The sequence below is a fragment of the Panthera uncia genome (genome assembly GCF_023721935.1).
Source record: "Panthera uncia isolate 11264 chromosome C1 unlocalized genomic scaffold, Puncia_PCG_1.0 HiC_scaffold_3, whole genome shotgun sequence".
NCBI classification, from domain to species: Eukaryota; Metazoa; Chordata; class Mammalia; order Carnivora; family Felidae; genus Panthera; species Panthera uncia.
This window is the reverse complement of record NW_026057584.1, coordinates 8883753-8900711: the sequence shown is the minus strand read 5'-3', so window position 1 is coordinate 8900711 and position 16959 is coordinate 8883753.

Genomic DNA, 16959 nt, shown 5'->3' with positions numbered 1-16959 from the left:
TTTGGTTAAATATGTTACACTGCGAAGCATTTACTACATACAAAATGCTGTATATAAATCACTAGTATGTAGGGGCGCCCGGGTGGCTCAGTTGGTTAAGCGTCCGACTTTGGCTCAGGTCATGATCTCACAGTTCCGTGAGTTCAAGCCAGGCCTCGGGCTCCGTGTTGACAGCTTGGAGCCTGGAGCCTGCTTCTGATTCTGTGTCTCCCTCTCTCTCTGCCCCTACCCCACTTGTGTGCTCTCTCTCTCTCTCAAAAATAAACATTCAAGAAAGTTTAAATCACTGGTATGGAAGTTATAAAGCATCATGACCAATGTGTTTCTGGAAACCCACCAGCCAACTAATGAAACAGAAGATACCAATAGCACTGGTTTTCTTGCATTCACTTCTCCATTTGCTGCTGCCTAACAAACCACCGCAGAACTTCATGGCCTGGTTCCGAGGGATGGCCGAGTTTGACCAGCTCTCACTGGCTGCTCACTCCTGCTTTGCATGCAGCTGAGAGCTTGGCTGGACTCTGCATCCAAGGTGCCACTCCCATCCTGGCCTGGCTCAGCATGGCCTCCAAGCAATAGCCTGGCCTTTCTTACAGTTTGGCAACTGAGCTCCCAGAGAGAGGGAGCCAGGGACTTCAGTCCTCATAAGGCGTGGAATCCAAAGTTCCAGAATATTAGTTCATTGCATTGTTGGTCAAAGCAAGTTACAAAACCAGCCCTGACTTAAGTGGAGGGGAAGTGGACCACCTCCAGATGTGAGGAGAAGCATTCATGCTCAGGGACGCAGGGAATGTTGGCTCCCATGTTCGGGGACCCCCACAGCATCCCAGCTTCTACCCTCCACATCCCTCACCTCCATATCCTGTGAGGGACATTAAAGCACCTCTATTCTCTGGGGTGCCTGGGTGGCTCAGTCGGTTAAGCGACAGACTCTTGGTTTTGGCTCAAGTTCTTGAAATCTTGAGATCTCACAGTTCTTAATATCAAGCCCCGTGTCAGGCTCTGCACTGACAGCATGGAGCCTGCTTGAGATTCTCTCTCTCTCTCTCTCTCTCTCTCAAAATAAACTTAAAACAAAAAAAGACACATCCATTCTTAGAGCTAAAGACCACCATGAAAATATGTCAATTTCCCATGTATTAGCCAATCTCTTTATAGTAATTACCCAAAACAGGTGAATTAATAGCTCCTGAGATTCTCTGCTTTGCTTTACAATTCTACCACATACCTATGAACTCCTAGTGTAGTTTTCCTTGGATTTGAATATTATAAAAGTAATAATGAAATACATGTCTTATTCTCTGACATGTGTCCTCCCAAACCTTTTATTTCTAAGATTCATCCATGTTAATGCCTCTAATATTATTTAATTCACTTATACTGCTGTATATCAGTCTATTATGTGAATATGCGATGCAATTGCCTACCTATTCTAACAACGAGTATTTGGGTTCTTTCCAATTTTTTGCCATTACAACAATGCTCTTACCAACATTTCATTTACAAGGCATCTGATGTAGCTGCGCGAGGATTTCTCTGTAATATACACCTGAAAGTGGAATTACTGGGTTCGCGAGTGTGAAGTATTCAACTCACAAGATTCTGCCATATTGTGTTTTGTACAGAATTGAACCAATTTACATTCCCACCTGTGCTGCATAGGCGTTTTCCTTCTTCCACATCCTTGCCAACACTTAATATTAACAACCCTTGGGATCTTTTTTTTTTTCTCTTTTTGCCAATGGATTGAGAGAAAAATGGTAGTTCATGATGGTTTTCATTTTCCCTTCCCTGATTACTAGGAAAGTGAGACGAGCTTCATATGTGTATTGGATCCTCAAATTTCCTTTTCTAGAAAATGGCCGTTTGTGTTCTTTGGCCTATTTTTCTATTGGATGTTTTGTTTTCTTCTTATAGACTTGTAGGGGTTTTTTTATATTTACATGTTTTATATAATCTTTATGTATAATGTCATTAGTGTATGAGAAATCTCTTACCCAAGTTTATGACTTGTCTCACTTTCTTTGTTGTTTCTTTGATGAACAGAAATGACTGGTTTTAATGTAGTCAAATCCATCCATCTTTTTCTTTATGATTATGACTTTTTGCATCTTGTTTCAGAAATCCTTCCTATCCCAACATTGAAGAGATACTGTCTTATATTTTCTTCTAATCCTCAAGGATTATTTTATAATGCTTTTAATATTTTGTATATTACATTTAAACATTCCCTGGAAGTTATTCCTTGGTATGGTGTGAGGTAGGGATAACCAATTGTTCTGTTTTTGTTTCTGTTTTGGTTCTTTCTTTCCCCACTGAGCTGCAGTGTGTGCCTACAATGATCAAGTTTCCATCTGTGTAAGGTCTATTGCTGGACTTTCTGTTCTGTCCTAGTAGGTCTATCCTTTGGACCATAACCACATTTTTTAAAAGTCCAGATATCTGGTAATGCAGGTCTCCTACCTTGATTTTTCTGCAGCAGGGCCATGCCCATTCTCCTCTGTTTTCATATGCATTTTGGTTTCATGTGGTTCTATGAAATGTTGAGGTTTTAATGGACTTGTGTCTACACATCCACTTGAGGAGAATTGAGATTGCTCTGATACCGAGTGTCCTGAGCCATGAACACGGCATTTAAACAATTATTCTGGATCTTCACTGTCTTCCTACTGGAAGATTGGCTTATACTTATCTCAGAAGCCTTGCAAATCTTTCATCAGATGGATTCCTGAGTCTTTTCTATTTGTTGTTATAGTAATTATACCTCTTTGTTGCTAATGTATAGAAATGTAATTTCTTTTTGAGTATTGATCCAGTGAACTTGCCAAGCTGTCTTCCTTATTTATTCTAAGACATTATCTGAGGATTCTTTTGTGTTCTCTACATAGGCCGCTGTACTGATTATGACTAGATTTTGTTTCTTCCATTCAAATAATTAAAACTTATTTCTTTTCCTTATCCCACCTCATAGAGTAGGAGCTCTGGTATCATGGTGATAGTCATAATTTTTGTTTTGTTCTTGATTTTTAAAGGGAATTCACCTTGAGTATAGTTTTAGTGATAGATATTGAGAGAATACTCTTTTGAAGTTAGTTGGAGAAGTTGTTCTCAATTCTTTGTTTACATTTTTAAGCGGGATATATGTTGAATTCTTTTATCAGATTTTTTTTCTGTACTTAACCAATATGATCACATATTTTTCCTTTTTTAATTTGTTAATGTGGTGTATATGTCTACACTATTGGATTCTGTTTGTTAATATTTTATTTAGGAATTTTAAATATATGTTTATTAGTAAAGCTGACCTGTAATTTTCTTTCTCGTGCTCTCCTTGTCAGGCTCTAGTGTTAATGGTTCACTGGTCTCATAGAATGAGTTAGGGAGATTGGTTTTGTGGTTTGGTTTTGTTTCAATAAAACCCAGTTTTCTCAAGTATGCACAAGCCCTGTTGTATCAATAATGGCAGTAAAATGGGTTTGACAAGAATCAAATTTTAACATTCCAGAAATTTCACTGCTAGGAATTTACCATATAGATATACTCAAACAAGTACACAAAAATATGTGTACAGGATATTTATGGCTGTAATAGCCAGAAACCAAAAACAAAAGTCCCTCGATTGGGGACTTAACTTTTTAAAAAAAGTATAGATGAGGTAGATCTATTTGTTCTGATGTGTAAAGTTCTCCAAGATCTATAATTAGGGGAAAACAGATGGTAGAGTGACAATATGTATCCCATTAGTGAATTTTCTAAAAGATGGCTCTATGGATGTGCATATACTATTTCTGGAAGGATACTCAAAGCCAACTAACACCAGCTACCTCTGGATAGCAGGGATGGCAGGGAAGTGTAGGACTTTATATCCTTCCTTGTCTAAAGATGTATTCTTTTTATAATTCAAACGTGTGTGTGTGTGTGTGTGTGTGTGTGCGCGCACATGCCTTGCAGCGGGTATGGGGGAGGGCCTGCTGGTTGAGGAGATGCCCTCACTGTCAGCTAACTGCGCACAGTTTCACCCATCTCCCCTGTGGATCTTGAGGTCTGTCACCCCTCCCTCCTAGAAAGCAATTTCTGTATCAGGCCCAGGTTTGGCCTGAAGACTAGAGTAGTTGGAAATGTTAAGTTGACACATATAGGAAGCTCTGTAACCTCGTGCAAGTGTTACTATGGAAACCAGAGCCTGGGCGGTCTCCATGGAAACCCTTCTCAGCCTTCTGCCTGAAGGAGTTACCACCCACTGGTGTTGAAGTCTTACTTAGCAGGGACCTCAGAGCTTCAATAAATGCTTAGGGAGAAAATGGCGCACGAGTCCCTGCCCACCCCAGGGATGTCTGGTGGGCTGTGGGCACCACTAGCTGTGGAGAGTGCCCTTGTGGGGAAGCAGAGTGTCTATGGGGCAGATACCTGCGGTAGTGGTTGCAGTGTCCCCAGAGTGGACGTGGGGTCCGCGTCTGGTGGCCCAGGGCGTCTGGACTCCTCTGCTGGCCACTAGTGAGGCTGGCACCATCTTGGTGCTAAGTCATTCCGAAGGCCTTTTCCAGCTTTAAAAACACGGTTTCTGGAGCCCCTGGATGGCTCAGACGGTTAGGCCCCCAACTTTGGCTCAGGTCATGATCTCATAGTTGGTGAGTTCGAGCCCCGCGTTGGTTTCCGTGCTGACAGCTCAGAGCCTGGAACCTGCTTCTGTGTCTCCTCTCTCTGCCCCTCCCCAACTTGCTTTCTGTCTCTCTGTCAAAAATAAATAAACATTTAAAAAGAAGAAGAAGAAGAAGGGTTGCATGCGGCCTGGCAGTGTGGGGCTCAGAGGAGACCAAAAAATGGCCAGTCAGCCTTCCCGGGATTCATCTGAGCTTTGGACAACAGTGAAGAAGAATGGCAGGGTGTGGAAAAATCCAGCAGGGAAGAGAAGTGCACGCTCCTGGGCCAGAGGACACAGCCCAGTGCGATAGAGCTGCTGGCCCTCCTGGGACCCGGTTCCTCCAGGGGTCTTGGGGGCTGGAAGGGAAGCTTGAAGTCCAGGGCTTGGGGACACCAGGGACGGCCAGTGCTCTCCCAGGACGGTGGGTCCAGAGCATCGGTGATGCCCAGATGCTGCTGCCCACCACGGGCGTCTCATCCTCTCCATGTGCACACATGCTCCAGCTGCCAGAGCACAGAGCCCAAGACACGAGCTGGATGAAGGTCTGGGTGCCGGCCTCCCACCCGTGAGACAGAGAGCTTGTCACTGGAAGCTAACGAGTCCTGTCTGGGCCATTCCTGCACGAGGACTGAAGAGAAATAGAAGAAGGACAGCCGTGAGGTGATAAGAGGGTGGGGGGGGGTCACGGGGAGGGGGGGGGCTCTGTGACTTTGACCAGCGTGGTCCCCCAACACCTGCTGAGCCGGCGCCCACCATGTTCAAGTGTGTGGCCTGAGACTTTCAGTGATTTATGTTGCTCACTTCTTGCATTATCTCTGAGGTGAGTGTGAATTCCACAGCTGAAAACTCAGGCGTGCAGAAAGGTACTTTTATTTTCCCATAATAATCTGTTTTGTATAACAATCTAGTTTTCAAGTCCCCGTTTATCCTGGTGGTGGAAAAATGTAATTTTGGTCATTTGCAGGGTAAACTGAGCCATTACTTCGCTTTCAAGCTCCATCGATTAAAGGCTCACCCTTTTAGTAACTTTCAATTCCCTTCCCCCCTCCCCCAGGGCCCAGCGCCAGAACCATGTTCCTGTATTTGAGGTCTTCCCTCCAACGGAACGCTGATGGAGACAGCCGCTGCCTCTTTTTATAACTGCTAGAAATGTGCGGGATGGGGGACAGTGGCCAGCACATCGCCCAGCATCCGTGGGCAGAGGTGGTGGCATCTTCTCCGTGGTTCCACGGCCAACCTTCAACCGCGGTCACCGCGTCACCTCCCAATTACTGAAGCAGTCTCTCCAGCCGCCCAGTGATTCTCTAAGCCACCCAGCATCCTGTCGATAAATCCCCATCTGGCTCAATGAGCTAGAATTCTAGAATTCTTCCTGCTGCTTGTGCACCAGCGTTGCTGAGCAAGAGAGGCTTGTGGGATACTGTCAGAAAACAACTGAGTTCTTTCTTCCCCGCTTCCTTTTCAAACCTGCTCAGTGAAGTTGGTTCTCCCCCGACCCCCAGCACCTGGGGTGTTTTTGGAGGTCAGTCCGAGATAAGAAAAATGCCTTGGGGTCACGTTCACGACAAAAATCCGATTTCGGGAATTACGGTGTCTAGTTAGGAAAAAGAACCCAGATTCCGAAGTTCATCTGAAGCCGGAGCTGCTCCCCTCCACCATCTGAAAGCTGCACCCCGTGGGAAGCCTGCAGCGAGCAAAGGAGAGCTTATCCAGCTTCTCCTCGCCCCTGCCTGGTGATCCCGCGCCCCCTCTCCCTCCCAGGCGGCTCCCCGGTGAGGGCTTGGGGCCCGAGCACTTGTATCGGGCACCTGTGGGAGTCTCGCCTCCACCCCACCCTCACCTCTGCACCTCGATGCAGGTGAATGTGCTGCCAGCTCAGGGCTCCTTGGGCTGGAGCTAATTCAGACCCGCTGCTGGAATATTCCCACATCCTTTGATGCCACCAGCTCCCACAGGGTGGGCCTTTCCTGGCACAGCCACCCCTCCTTGCTCTGTGCTCCGGCCACAGCCCATCACCCAAGCTTCAAGAGCCTGTCGCACACTGTGTCCTCAGGGTCCTCCCCTCCCAACATACCAAGCTCTCCAGCAGTCTTAGGAAGCCCTTCTCCCCAGGCAAAAGGCAGAGGCATGGCTTTGTGGGACTCTCATTATCATTCTCTCCTTAGAAATGTTCTGCCCAGAGGCACCTGTGTGGCTCAGTAGGCTAAGCATCCAGCTTCAGTTCAGGTCATGATCTCACCTTTCGTGAATTCAAGCCCCTCGACGGGCTCTCTGCTGTCAGGGAGGAGCTGGCTTTGGATCCTCTGGCTTGGCTTCCTTGTTCTCTGCCTCTCTCCCGGCCTCTCAAAATCAAATAAACATTAAAAAGAAAGAAAGAAAGAAAAGAAAAAGATAAATGTTCTGCCCAGTTAGCAAGCCAGAGTGGGGGGTGGGCGCAAATTGCAGGACCGGTTTGGAGCCTCCTCCTTTGCCAGTCCTTTGTTTTGGGGTGTGTGCCCAGTGGGCACAACCCCTCCCTCTTCTCAGAGCCCCAAGGGGTGCTAATGGGTCTCCCTGGGAGCTAACCTCAGGTGATTGGAGGCAGGAGGACCCAGACCCCCCTCAATGACCTCACTTTACCTCTCTGACTTCTTTTCCTCTCAGCTTGTGGGATCTTTATCTACACTCGGATGACAGGTGGGGGAGAGGGAAGAGGGGAGAAAAAAACCTCATTGGGTTTACTTACTGCTCAGGCCTTGCAGGTTCCCCTGTGGGCATCCCAGGCAGCTGGTTCTCTAGCTGAGGAAGGTGCTAGAACAATGGGTCTAACTTGAGGCCCGCTCTTTGCACCCCCTGGCTGGGCTGGGAGTTCAGGGAGCATGTGAGGAGGAATGTTCTGGTGCTCCAGGCTCCTGGGAAAGGAGGGCACCAAGCTGCATCTGGGACACAAAAGGAAGTCTGCACAGCCTCACTTCAGGGAGGATGGTCAGAGCTCCGGATGCCGCCGTGCGTGTCCGTGGTGGCAATGCAGCCCGGGGGGATGGCCGCAAGAGAGGGGACCCCAGGGTCCCAGACCTGGGTTTGGAGACCACAGCCGCTATTTATTGGCCGTGTGATTGCTCTGGTTATCTGTTGGCTGCGTAATAAACACTGCAAAACCCGTGGCTGAAAATAGCAAGCATTTGCTCAAGGTTTTACAGTCTGGGCAGGGTTCAGTGGGGACGGCTTGGTTTTGCCCTGTCATCAGCTGAGTTGTCTTTGTGGAGTCAGGAAGACCTACCGCTAGGAGAGCCTCACATCAGTTCAGAGTTCAGCCGGGCTGGTCAGCCGGGAGCCTCAATTTTATTCCAGATGGGCCTCTCCGCTTGACTGCTTGGGGTTCCCCACATCGCTGGGGCTGGGTTCCAAGAGGGAGGAAGCAGCAGCGGCCAGGCCTTCTAACTGCCTGGGCCTGGAGGCCCCGGCACACCACTTCTGCTATGTTCTATTGGTCAAAGCAGTTCTGGGCCCAACCCAGATCAGAAAGGGGTGACGTGAAGCCCCTCCCCACCAGTTCCCACTCCCCGGGGGTGATTTATTGTAAAACTATAGCTAACCTCCTGGGGGCTTCCAGAGTCTTCCCTTGGTGGTAAAATTAGCTCTGTCGGGAAAGGGTGAAGCGGGAGAAGAGAAAGAAGTAGTCAAACCTGGCTTTGAAGAGAAGACACCAGCCCCTACCTCCCCCTCTGCCTGGGCAGCTGTGCGAAGGCCACAGGCCCTGCCACAGGCCCGGGGTTCCAGGGTGCAGGGCCCCAGGCTGTGGGCTTTCTGTGGGAAGCAGGGGACGCGGTGACCCAACCCCGGGGGATCCTCAGGCCTCTGTGGATTGAGGGCTTTGGAAGCAGTGGGCGGCAAGGTGACAGAAATTAGGAAATTGCAGTTTGGGAAGGGGGGCAGCCCTAACCAGTCTGGGGAGCAAAAGTCCCTTCTTCCCAATTCACGAGAGATAGAGAAACCTGATTCTCAGAGCGTTCAGAAATGTCCAGTCTGTAGCGGGGCAGGGCGGGCCTGGGCCGTGGAGGCTGGGGGACTTGTGGTGCGGGGTTTCAGGAGTGCCCCCTTCTCTCAGGCATCGAAGGGCATCCTAGCCCCTGACCACCCAGGTGCACCCTCCTTCCAGGCCTGAGATGTGGATGGAGTCCCAGCGCCCACCCAGGTCGTTTCTGCTGCTTGTGCATCCCCCCGCAGCAGAGCTGGCTCCAGAGACCCCCCCAGCAGGGCCTGAGCTCCCCATTCTGGCCCGCTGTTACCCAGGAGACCGCTGTCACCGAGGATCCCCCGGCCAGGCTTTGCTGAGCAGAGAAGAGACTGTGCCTCCGAAACCAGGAAAGTTTCCAGCTGGATGTTCTCCGACCCTGTCTTTGTGCTGTGGCCTGCTGTTGCTGCTGGTAATAAAACTTGCATTTACCAGAACTGGGGCAAACACGAGGTGGAAAGAACAGTATTTTGGTGACTTGTACCGAGTCCCAGGGCTTCAGCGGCCACCCTCGGGCGGCTTGGAGCCCAGGGAACTAGATGCTGGCTTAGGAGTGCCGTCTTCCACCAGTTTTGTAGGGCAGCCACGTGGCCCAGCCCTCCTCGGGGGAGGCGAGTGCACCTCGGGGTGAAAACTCTCCGCGCTGGCTGTGCTCCCATCCTTGGGAGGCTGGAGCCGTGAGGAAACCCACTCCTATCTCTGCACGGAGGGGGGCGTCACAGTTTTCCTAGTTAAGAGAAGTTTCTTCGCACATCATCCAGCTGGCCCTGGCCACAGACTGAGGTGGAACCAAGAAGGAAATGAGTGAGGAGGCGATGTCAGTCGTTCATTCCACGAATGGTTTGGAGTCCTACTGTGTGCTGGGCCCTGTCCAGGGAACGGGGACAGACGAGCAGGACATCAGCCCTGCCCTCCAGGAGCTCCCAGACCTGACAGCCAGACTCCGGGTGGGGGGCACACCCGGTACCTGGGCTGAGATACAGACACGGGCCCCTGAGCTCACCTGGGAGCCCGCAGTGGGGCAGGTCCTGGGCATGGAGGGGTGAACAAGAAACGGGCCTGGCCCTCCCAGAGCTCACATCTAGTGGCACAGAACAAACGGGACGTGATGGGACACTGTGCCGTGTTGTGAGGGGCAAGCCCAGGATACCGTGGGGGAGCTGTGTGTTGGGTTCATGTTAAATCTCATCCTGCTCCATCAAGGCTCAATGTCTCACCGTGTTATGACTCCCCCGTGCCACTCTTCTCACCTCTCTTTGACCTGGGCCAACTTCCCAGCAGACCACAGAAGCCCTGACCATCCCGCACAGGCAGATGGTGACCGCACCCCGCCACCAGCCACCAAGGGCCACTCTCTCCTCACCCGACCTTGAGGCCAAGGGGTGGGACCCCCAGCTTCTTGAGCTCCGTGACCTCCTGGCTCCTACCCTGGGGAAAGGCTGGGGTCTGAGCATGATACAGTGAGATGAGCAAACGCACGGTGAGAACAACTCCCCCCGTCCTCCCTTCAGCGGTGGGCCAGGCCTGGGCAGATCCCAGTTCCTTCCAGATCTACCACCCATCTGCTTTCCAACCCTCCACATCCTTTGGCAAGATTTCGAACCTAGCCGTTTATCTTTGGATTCCCACCGCCACACCCAAGTGCTCTGTTTTAGAATTTCTCTACTACAGGCAATAAAGCGTTCGGGAGTTTATGCCTTCTTTCAGCTTCATTTCACATTTGCCGAGCAGCATTTTAAGACCACTCTGGATTCCTCAGGGAGAAGCTCACTCTGCCTTTTCTTTTGGGGGTGGGCTAAGGACTTGGTCCTCACTAGAGACAGAGGACCTTCCCTCAACCCGATGAATACTCCAGCCCCAGTTATCTCTTTGTGCAAACGGCGGTCAGCTTCAGTTAGAGGCGGAGCCCAGCTGGTCTGGAGAAGGACACGGATGCTCTAGCTGTATCCCAGCCCGCCCTCTCAAGTTCCTCTGTATCAGACGCCTCTGTGTGCTACTTTGGGCCCCTCTCACTTGTCTTTGGGCCATTGGCCATGAGCCCCAGCCACTACTGAGACCACCCCCCGTGTGTGGACTCGGACCAGTTTCACCCACGCACAACGCAGCAGCCTCTCGTCCCGGAGGTGCCCCTCTTGCCTTTGGGGTTTCCCTGGACATCGGGGAATGAGACACTGCGTCCACCCAAGCTCGGCCAGGAAGTCCAGACAATTAACATGCTAGGAGTGAACCTGCGACAGAGCCGGTGGACACATTCTTCTCCTTTTCTCTTCTGAAGGACCGTGCCGAGAAACAGTCCCTTGCACAGCCTCTCAGAGGACGGCCCCCACGACTGAGCAACCGGTTTGTGGCCAAGCTCCATAACACCCTCTGGAACTGGCCTGTACTTCTTCCCAGCAGATGCTCCTTTCCCTCCCTCCTGCTCCGGGGGGTCACCCCCGCCCCAACAAAGGAGTGTCGCTGGACCCTTCGCTTCCTGCTCTGCTTTCCAAGGAACCCAAACCAAGTCATCTTCGTTTCCTTTCCAGAGTCCCTCTTCTAGCCCACAGGATGCTCTTGGTGCCACAGTCGGTGCCCCACCTGCCCCCTCCGAGATGGGCGCGTGCCCTAGGCTGGCTGGCCACACCCCATCCCGCTGGTCACAGAAATTGGCTCAGGACCTGGTATTGACACTGGGACACTAGGGGCCTCCTATACCAATAAGGTCACTGCCTTCCTTCTCTCTGCCAGCGGTGGACTCCTCCTCTTTCAGTCAAGACCAGCTGGACGCCAGCTCCCGGGAAGTCTTTCTTCATCCTCTGTGCCTGAAGAGACCCCAGCTGCTTCATTCAGTGACATCCAGAGTCTCTACCGCAACGGCTTCTCCAGCCCCCGGGCTACCGTCATCGGGCACTGCCTCGCTCTTTTGCCCGGTTGTTTGAATCCATTGCCGTTACGTAGGCGCTTATGTGTGTGACTGTTTCTGTCAGGCAGGCAGTTCTAGACAGCAACCCGTAGTGGATTGATTGGCCAAATGCAGCGGGCGGTGCTTCTGCTTAGAAAAAGGCCAGGCTGCTCAACATAAGGTGAACAAATCGTTCAGCTTTGCCCAAGGCTTTCCCAGCTTTTGCACCGATTGTCCCATGTCCTGGGAACCCCACCGTCCTGGGCAAAGTGATGCAGTCGCTCACCCTGTCCAATGGGCGGGAGAGTGAAAAGGTTGCTCATTCTAAAGTGAGGGGTGCGGAGGGTTCAGAGCCAGCCCAGAGCCATTCATTCATTCATTTACCACCATTTATCGAGTTCCTACTCCATGCCGGCACTCTGCTAAGTTTGGGGAGTCCAGGCATGAACGAGACTAAGCTTCTGCTCTCAAGAGCTTACAGTTCCGAGTAGAGGTCAGGAAATGTTTTCTGCGGGGAGCCCTATTGGAAATATTTGTGGCTTTGCAGACCCTACGGCCTCTGTCGTAACTACCTGACTCTGCGGTTGTAGCTCGAGAGCAGACACAGAAGGTACAAACGGGAGCGACCGTGTTCCAGTGAGACAGCAGGGAGTGGCCCCAGGCTTAGGGGCAGGGACCGACACGTGGAGCCTCAGAACGCCTGTCTGGCGGCACCTCCAAAGGTGGACATGTCACGCCCTGCGTGGCCCCGTGGCACCCCTGCCGCGGTTGACTGGACCGACAGTGAGTGCCTGACCCACAAGCAGCCCATCTTCAGGATGCCAGCGATCAATGTAGGCAGGCTGGCCGGCGAAGACGGTGGCCGTTAGGAGGGGCAGCGGAGGCAGGAGACAGAGCTGAAAGGCTAGAAGGCGAGATCAGCGTCAGCAAACTTTCTGGAAACTGCTAGTCCTTCCGAGCACTGAGCCACGTTCCAGGCCCCGTGGGGCCCACCCAGGGAAGTCTTGTGGTGGCTCTGGCCAGGGCTCTAGGTGGCCTTGCAGTGGAGCTAAGCGTCCTGTTGGCTCTATTTCCATATACGTCCTGGCCATGAAGCAGCTGGCTTTCCCTCCCTCCCACCCTCCACCCTCCTTCCTTGTTCGACAACGCGATAAGTTTTAGTAAATTTATAAAATCGTGTAGTCAGCATCATCATCTGCTTTTCTTGAAGGAATCTGAGGGAGTTTCCTGCAACCAAAAGACCCTCACACACCTCAGCTCCATGTGAGAAGCCGGAATACGATGGGGACGCATAGGAAGTGCTTCACTGGGGCTTGGGGGTCAGGGACGGCTTCCCGGAGAGATGTGTGTCTGAGACCAGAGGACAGTGAGAACCCCCTGGAGATGTGGGGCAGGTGAGTTTACTGTCGCCTCTTTGACCTTCAGGCCGCAGCTGCCAGGTGCTAAAATCCAGACCAGGTACCCAGACTGTAGACACAACACTCCATCCAGTGCTGCCCACAGCACCCAGAGAACTCAGAGCAGCTTCCTGTTCCTACACATCCTCCTGTGGAGACCACCCTGGTCTCCGTGGACATGGCTTTTGGAGGTCATGTCAGGCCTCTGCCCCCTTGGCCCCAGGAAAGGGAAGAATCCGTGCCTCTCCCCCCAGGGGCCATCTATGACCACCGTCCTGCCTCCACCACCCCAAAATGCTTTCATCCCAGAAAAGGCCCTCATTCAGTGTTTCCCAAGGGATGAAGGTGAGATTATCCAAAAGGGCTTACTCGTAGCTCGGAGGCTTATGGGAAGGGTCTGTCCATATGACACCCCCTTGTCAGCCCCCATCGAAGAGGGAATCTTCTAGTCCCGCTTGCACCCTGGAGCCCCTGATCCCCTCTCCCCACAGCCAGCCTTTCTCCTTCTGGAACGGGAAGCATCATTTCCCTAACAGGAGGGTTCTTGCTTGCCTGCAGGAGAAACCAGTTTGAGTTACCCCAAGTAACCAGGAGAAGCACCAGGTAAAGATGAGTTGCTGAGGGCACCCCAGCAGGTGAATGCAACCTCCTGGGGCCTCCCAGGGCTTCCCTCCAGGAGAGAGAGCTGATGTCGGTGTGATGCTGGGGTCCCCAGCCCCGGGCCCTTGGGTCACCCAGGTGTGGCAGGGAAGCAGACATGAGCCCAGACACTGCCTCTGGGGCGATGCCACCCCTCTCTCCTTCCATGTCCCAGGAGAAGAATCTGGATTGGCTCCACCTACACAGACCTGCGTTCCTCCAGGAACCATGGGCACACGCCATCTCTGCCCAGACCTAAGGCAACTTTGAATATGAGGCATCTTCCACCTGGCCACGAAGAAGACGCACACACAAAAGAAATCATCTTTCCAAATGAGAAGATTCAACTCGAACGTACAGACCATGAGGCTGAGCCTGCAATTGTTTAAATGTCTCTCACGGTAGTAGTTCCCAGGCGCCCATTTTCAAACACCTATTTGAATTCCACAGCAGGTAAATAATACATTAATTTGGAAATGTTGCTTGTTTCTACTTTGACGTGTCACGGGACATTTTTATCTCAACTTTTCACCAGGGGCTTGGGTGTCTGTGTCCTCATCGTCCCTTGGGCCTCAGGGTAAGCCACCAGGGACTTCCAGAGCGTGTGACCTCCCCTCAAGTCTCAGTTACTCCAATTCAGCACTGTTCGAATCCCTGTGTGACACTATCACCGGAGACGTTATCCCAAGCCACAGGTGGCCTTTCCCATCACACTGAGTTGTTGCGTGAACTTTAAGACAAATGTGGCCTTACTTGTAAGTGGTGACGGGAGACACCCCAGTTATTCCTGCATTACCGTCACCTCTACCAGGACGGCCGAGGCTCCCTCACCCAGCTGGGGATGACGGGCTCGGGGGCAGGACTCCTGCTCTCTGTTATCTCCAGCAGGTGCTAGGGGACCCTGGCCCCAGGGGGAGCCAAGCCTCCAATTGCCCCCTTGTTCGAAGAGAGGTGTGGGGCAAGGGTGAGGCCTGCAGCTGTCGATCACCAGGCATTTACGGGCTCTGCTGTGCGCCCAGCCTGCGCCAGGCACACGGGAATGGAAAGAAGATGTGAGCCCTCGCTGAGAGCGACGGGTTAGGAGGGATCTAGTTAGAACTCCTCGCCCAGTGCAGGGCGCCTGGAGGGCCAAATGAGGCAGAACAGGCAAGCAGAGAATATGTCTGTTCTCTGCCAGGTGCTGATCGGGTGGAGGCTGGCACTCGGGCTTGTGCTAACCTCTGCTGGGGAGCAGGTGGGTCACCCTGTGATGGCACAGGGTCTGTGAAGAGCCCGAGAGGGTCTTGGAGTGGGGAGGGAGGGCACAGAGACCCAGAGTGCTGTCGCGGAAAGAGCACTCACCTGGGAATCAAAATATTGGTGCCATTCCTACCTCGGGTCCATATGTTTCCGCATCTGTAAAGCAGTTCCCTTCATTTTGGGTTTTTTTTTTTTTCAACTTTTTAAATGTTTATTTACTTTTGAGAGACAGAGCGTGAGCAGGGAAGGGGCAGAGAGAGAGGGAGAGAAATGCAGAATCCGAAGCAGGCTCCAGGCTCCGAGCTGTCAGCACAGAGCCCGACGCGGGGCTCGAACTCACCAACTGTGTGAGGTCATGACCTGAGCTGAAGTTGGATGCTTAACGGACTGAGCCACCCAGGCAGCCCTTGTTTTCAGTTTTTCAAGTAGGTTCCAACGTGGGGTTTGAACTCATGACCCAGAGACCAAGAGTCACATACTCTACTGACTGAGCCAGCCAGACGCCCTGGTAAAGCAGTTCCCTTTGAAGGCAGGTCCTGGCCACACCCATCAGTAGCCCCAGGGCCTCAGCTTTATGGGCTCACCCTCCCTTTCCTCTTCAAACGGAAGAGCTTGTGATTTCACCCGCCGGGACCTGGCTGCCCCCACAACAGTCCTGGAAGTCTCGGGAGAAATTGCGCCCTTCTCCGTCTTAGCCACGAGTCTGTGGGTCTGACCCCACCTGGGAAATGTTCCCACCTCCTTTCTCCCATAAAGGGCAACTGACCCAAGGCGACTGAGTGTGGGGGCTTTGTGGAAAGCCAGGGGTAATGGAGACGGATTATGATGCACAGAAATTTAACATGCACCCGAGCCCCGTCCTCTGCCGAGGTGCCTCGCTTGCTTCGTGCGGGCCCCCCCCTTCCAGGTTTGCTGGTTCCAGATGCTCCTCGGGGGGCGGGGTGTGGGGTGGGGGGTGGGGGTGGATATTTCTAAAAGTGTCTCCCTTTTGCTCTCTTGATTCTTTGTTTGAATGACAGTTTCTCCCGGTTCCATTGTAAATATCCCAAGACGGAAAAACCATATGGCCGAGCACTCATACCAGGAGTAATGACTCCTAAGAGCAGATGATGAAGAGCAGAGAAAGGACACGGCCTGGGTGGGGTGGGGAGCAGTGAGCGGGGGAAGGGGGTACTGGAGGAGGGGGCGGAGGGTAGGGGAACAAGTCACAATCGTGCCAAAGACCGGATCTGCTGGCGTGATTGGCCCTTGGAGATGCTTTACGGCATGACGGTGATGTCCCCCCAGGACCTTTACATAAGGTTAGGCGAGGTCATCCTCTGAGGGTGGAACTCATTACATCAACACATTGGAGGAACAGTACTGATAATAAAATATCACATACGATACGATGACGATGATGTTACTGGCACAATCCACTTTACCGAAATATGTTCACATTTCTTTTCTTGTTCTAATTCATTGGACAGGGGGCGGCAGGGGAGGGAGGGTAGTTGCCTCAGTTTCCCCAAACTCAAGGGTCCTCCTTAGAGCAAAGAAGAGGTCAGCTTGGCTTCCTAACCCCAGGAGGAGAAGCAGGGTCCCCACAGCCCATGGCTACTGTTGCTCCCTGCTGTCACAAGGTGTCACTGTTGAAGCTTGCTTGCACAGAGGATGCTGCTGCCCCAAGGCTGGGATGCCCTTGTCCAGGTTCAGGTTTATGGCTCCTTGTAGTCCACTTTTCCACACGCAGGTGTCATTTCCCAAAGCACTGCCCCTGGGGCAGGGTGGCTGGGTGGGAAGGGACATCAAGCGCCAGCCACCTTCCACGCGGGCCTCAGCCTTCCAGCTTTGAAATGAGAACAGCATGTCAGCCTCCCGCCTTTACTCAAGGTCATTTACTTTGAGGGCCTCGCTGTTTTTCTCTGCCGTTGCTCCTTGGACCACCCGTAGCACTCCTGCTCAGGCACGCCTGACCCTGCATCTCAGAGATCAGGGGTGGGGACATGGGTGTCTTTGCTTTCCAAACGCCCCAGAGAGCCTCCCCCTATATATCAACGGACCAGCGTCTGCTAAGCCCCACTGCCCACAACCCCACGAGGAAAAGGGCACACTGGTGCCCACATTTGCATAACCAAGAGGGCGCACACACGATCCTTCCTCAGAGGAAGAGCATCTATTTCTAGGT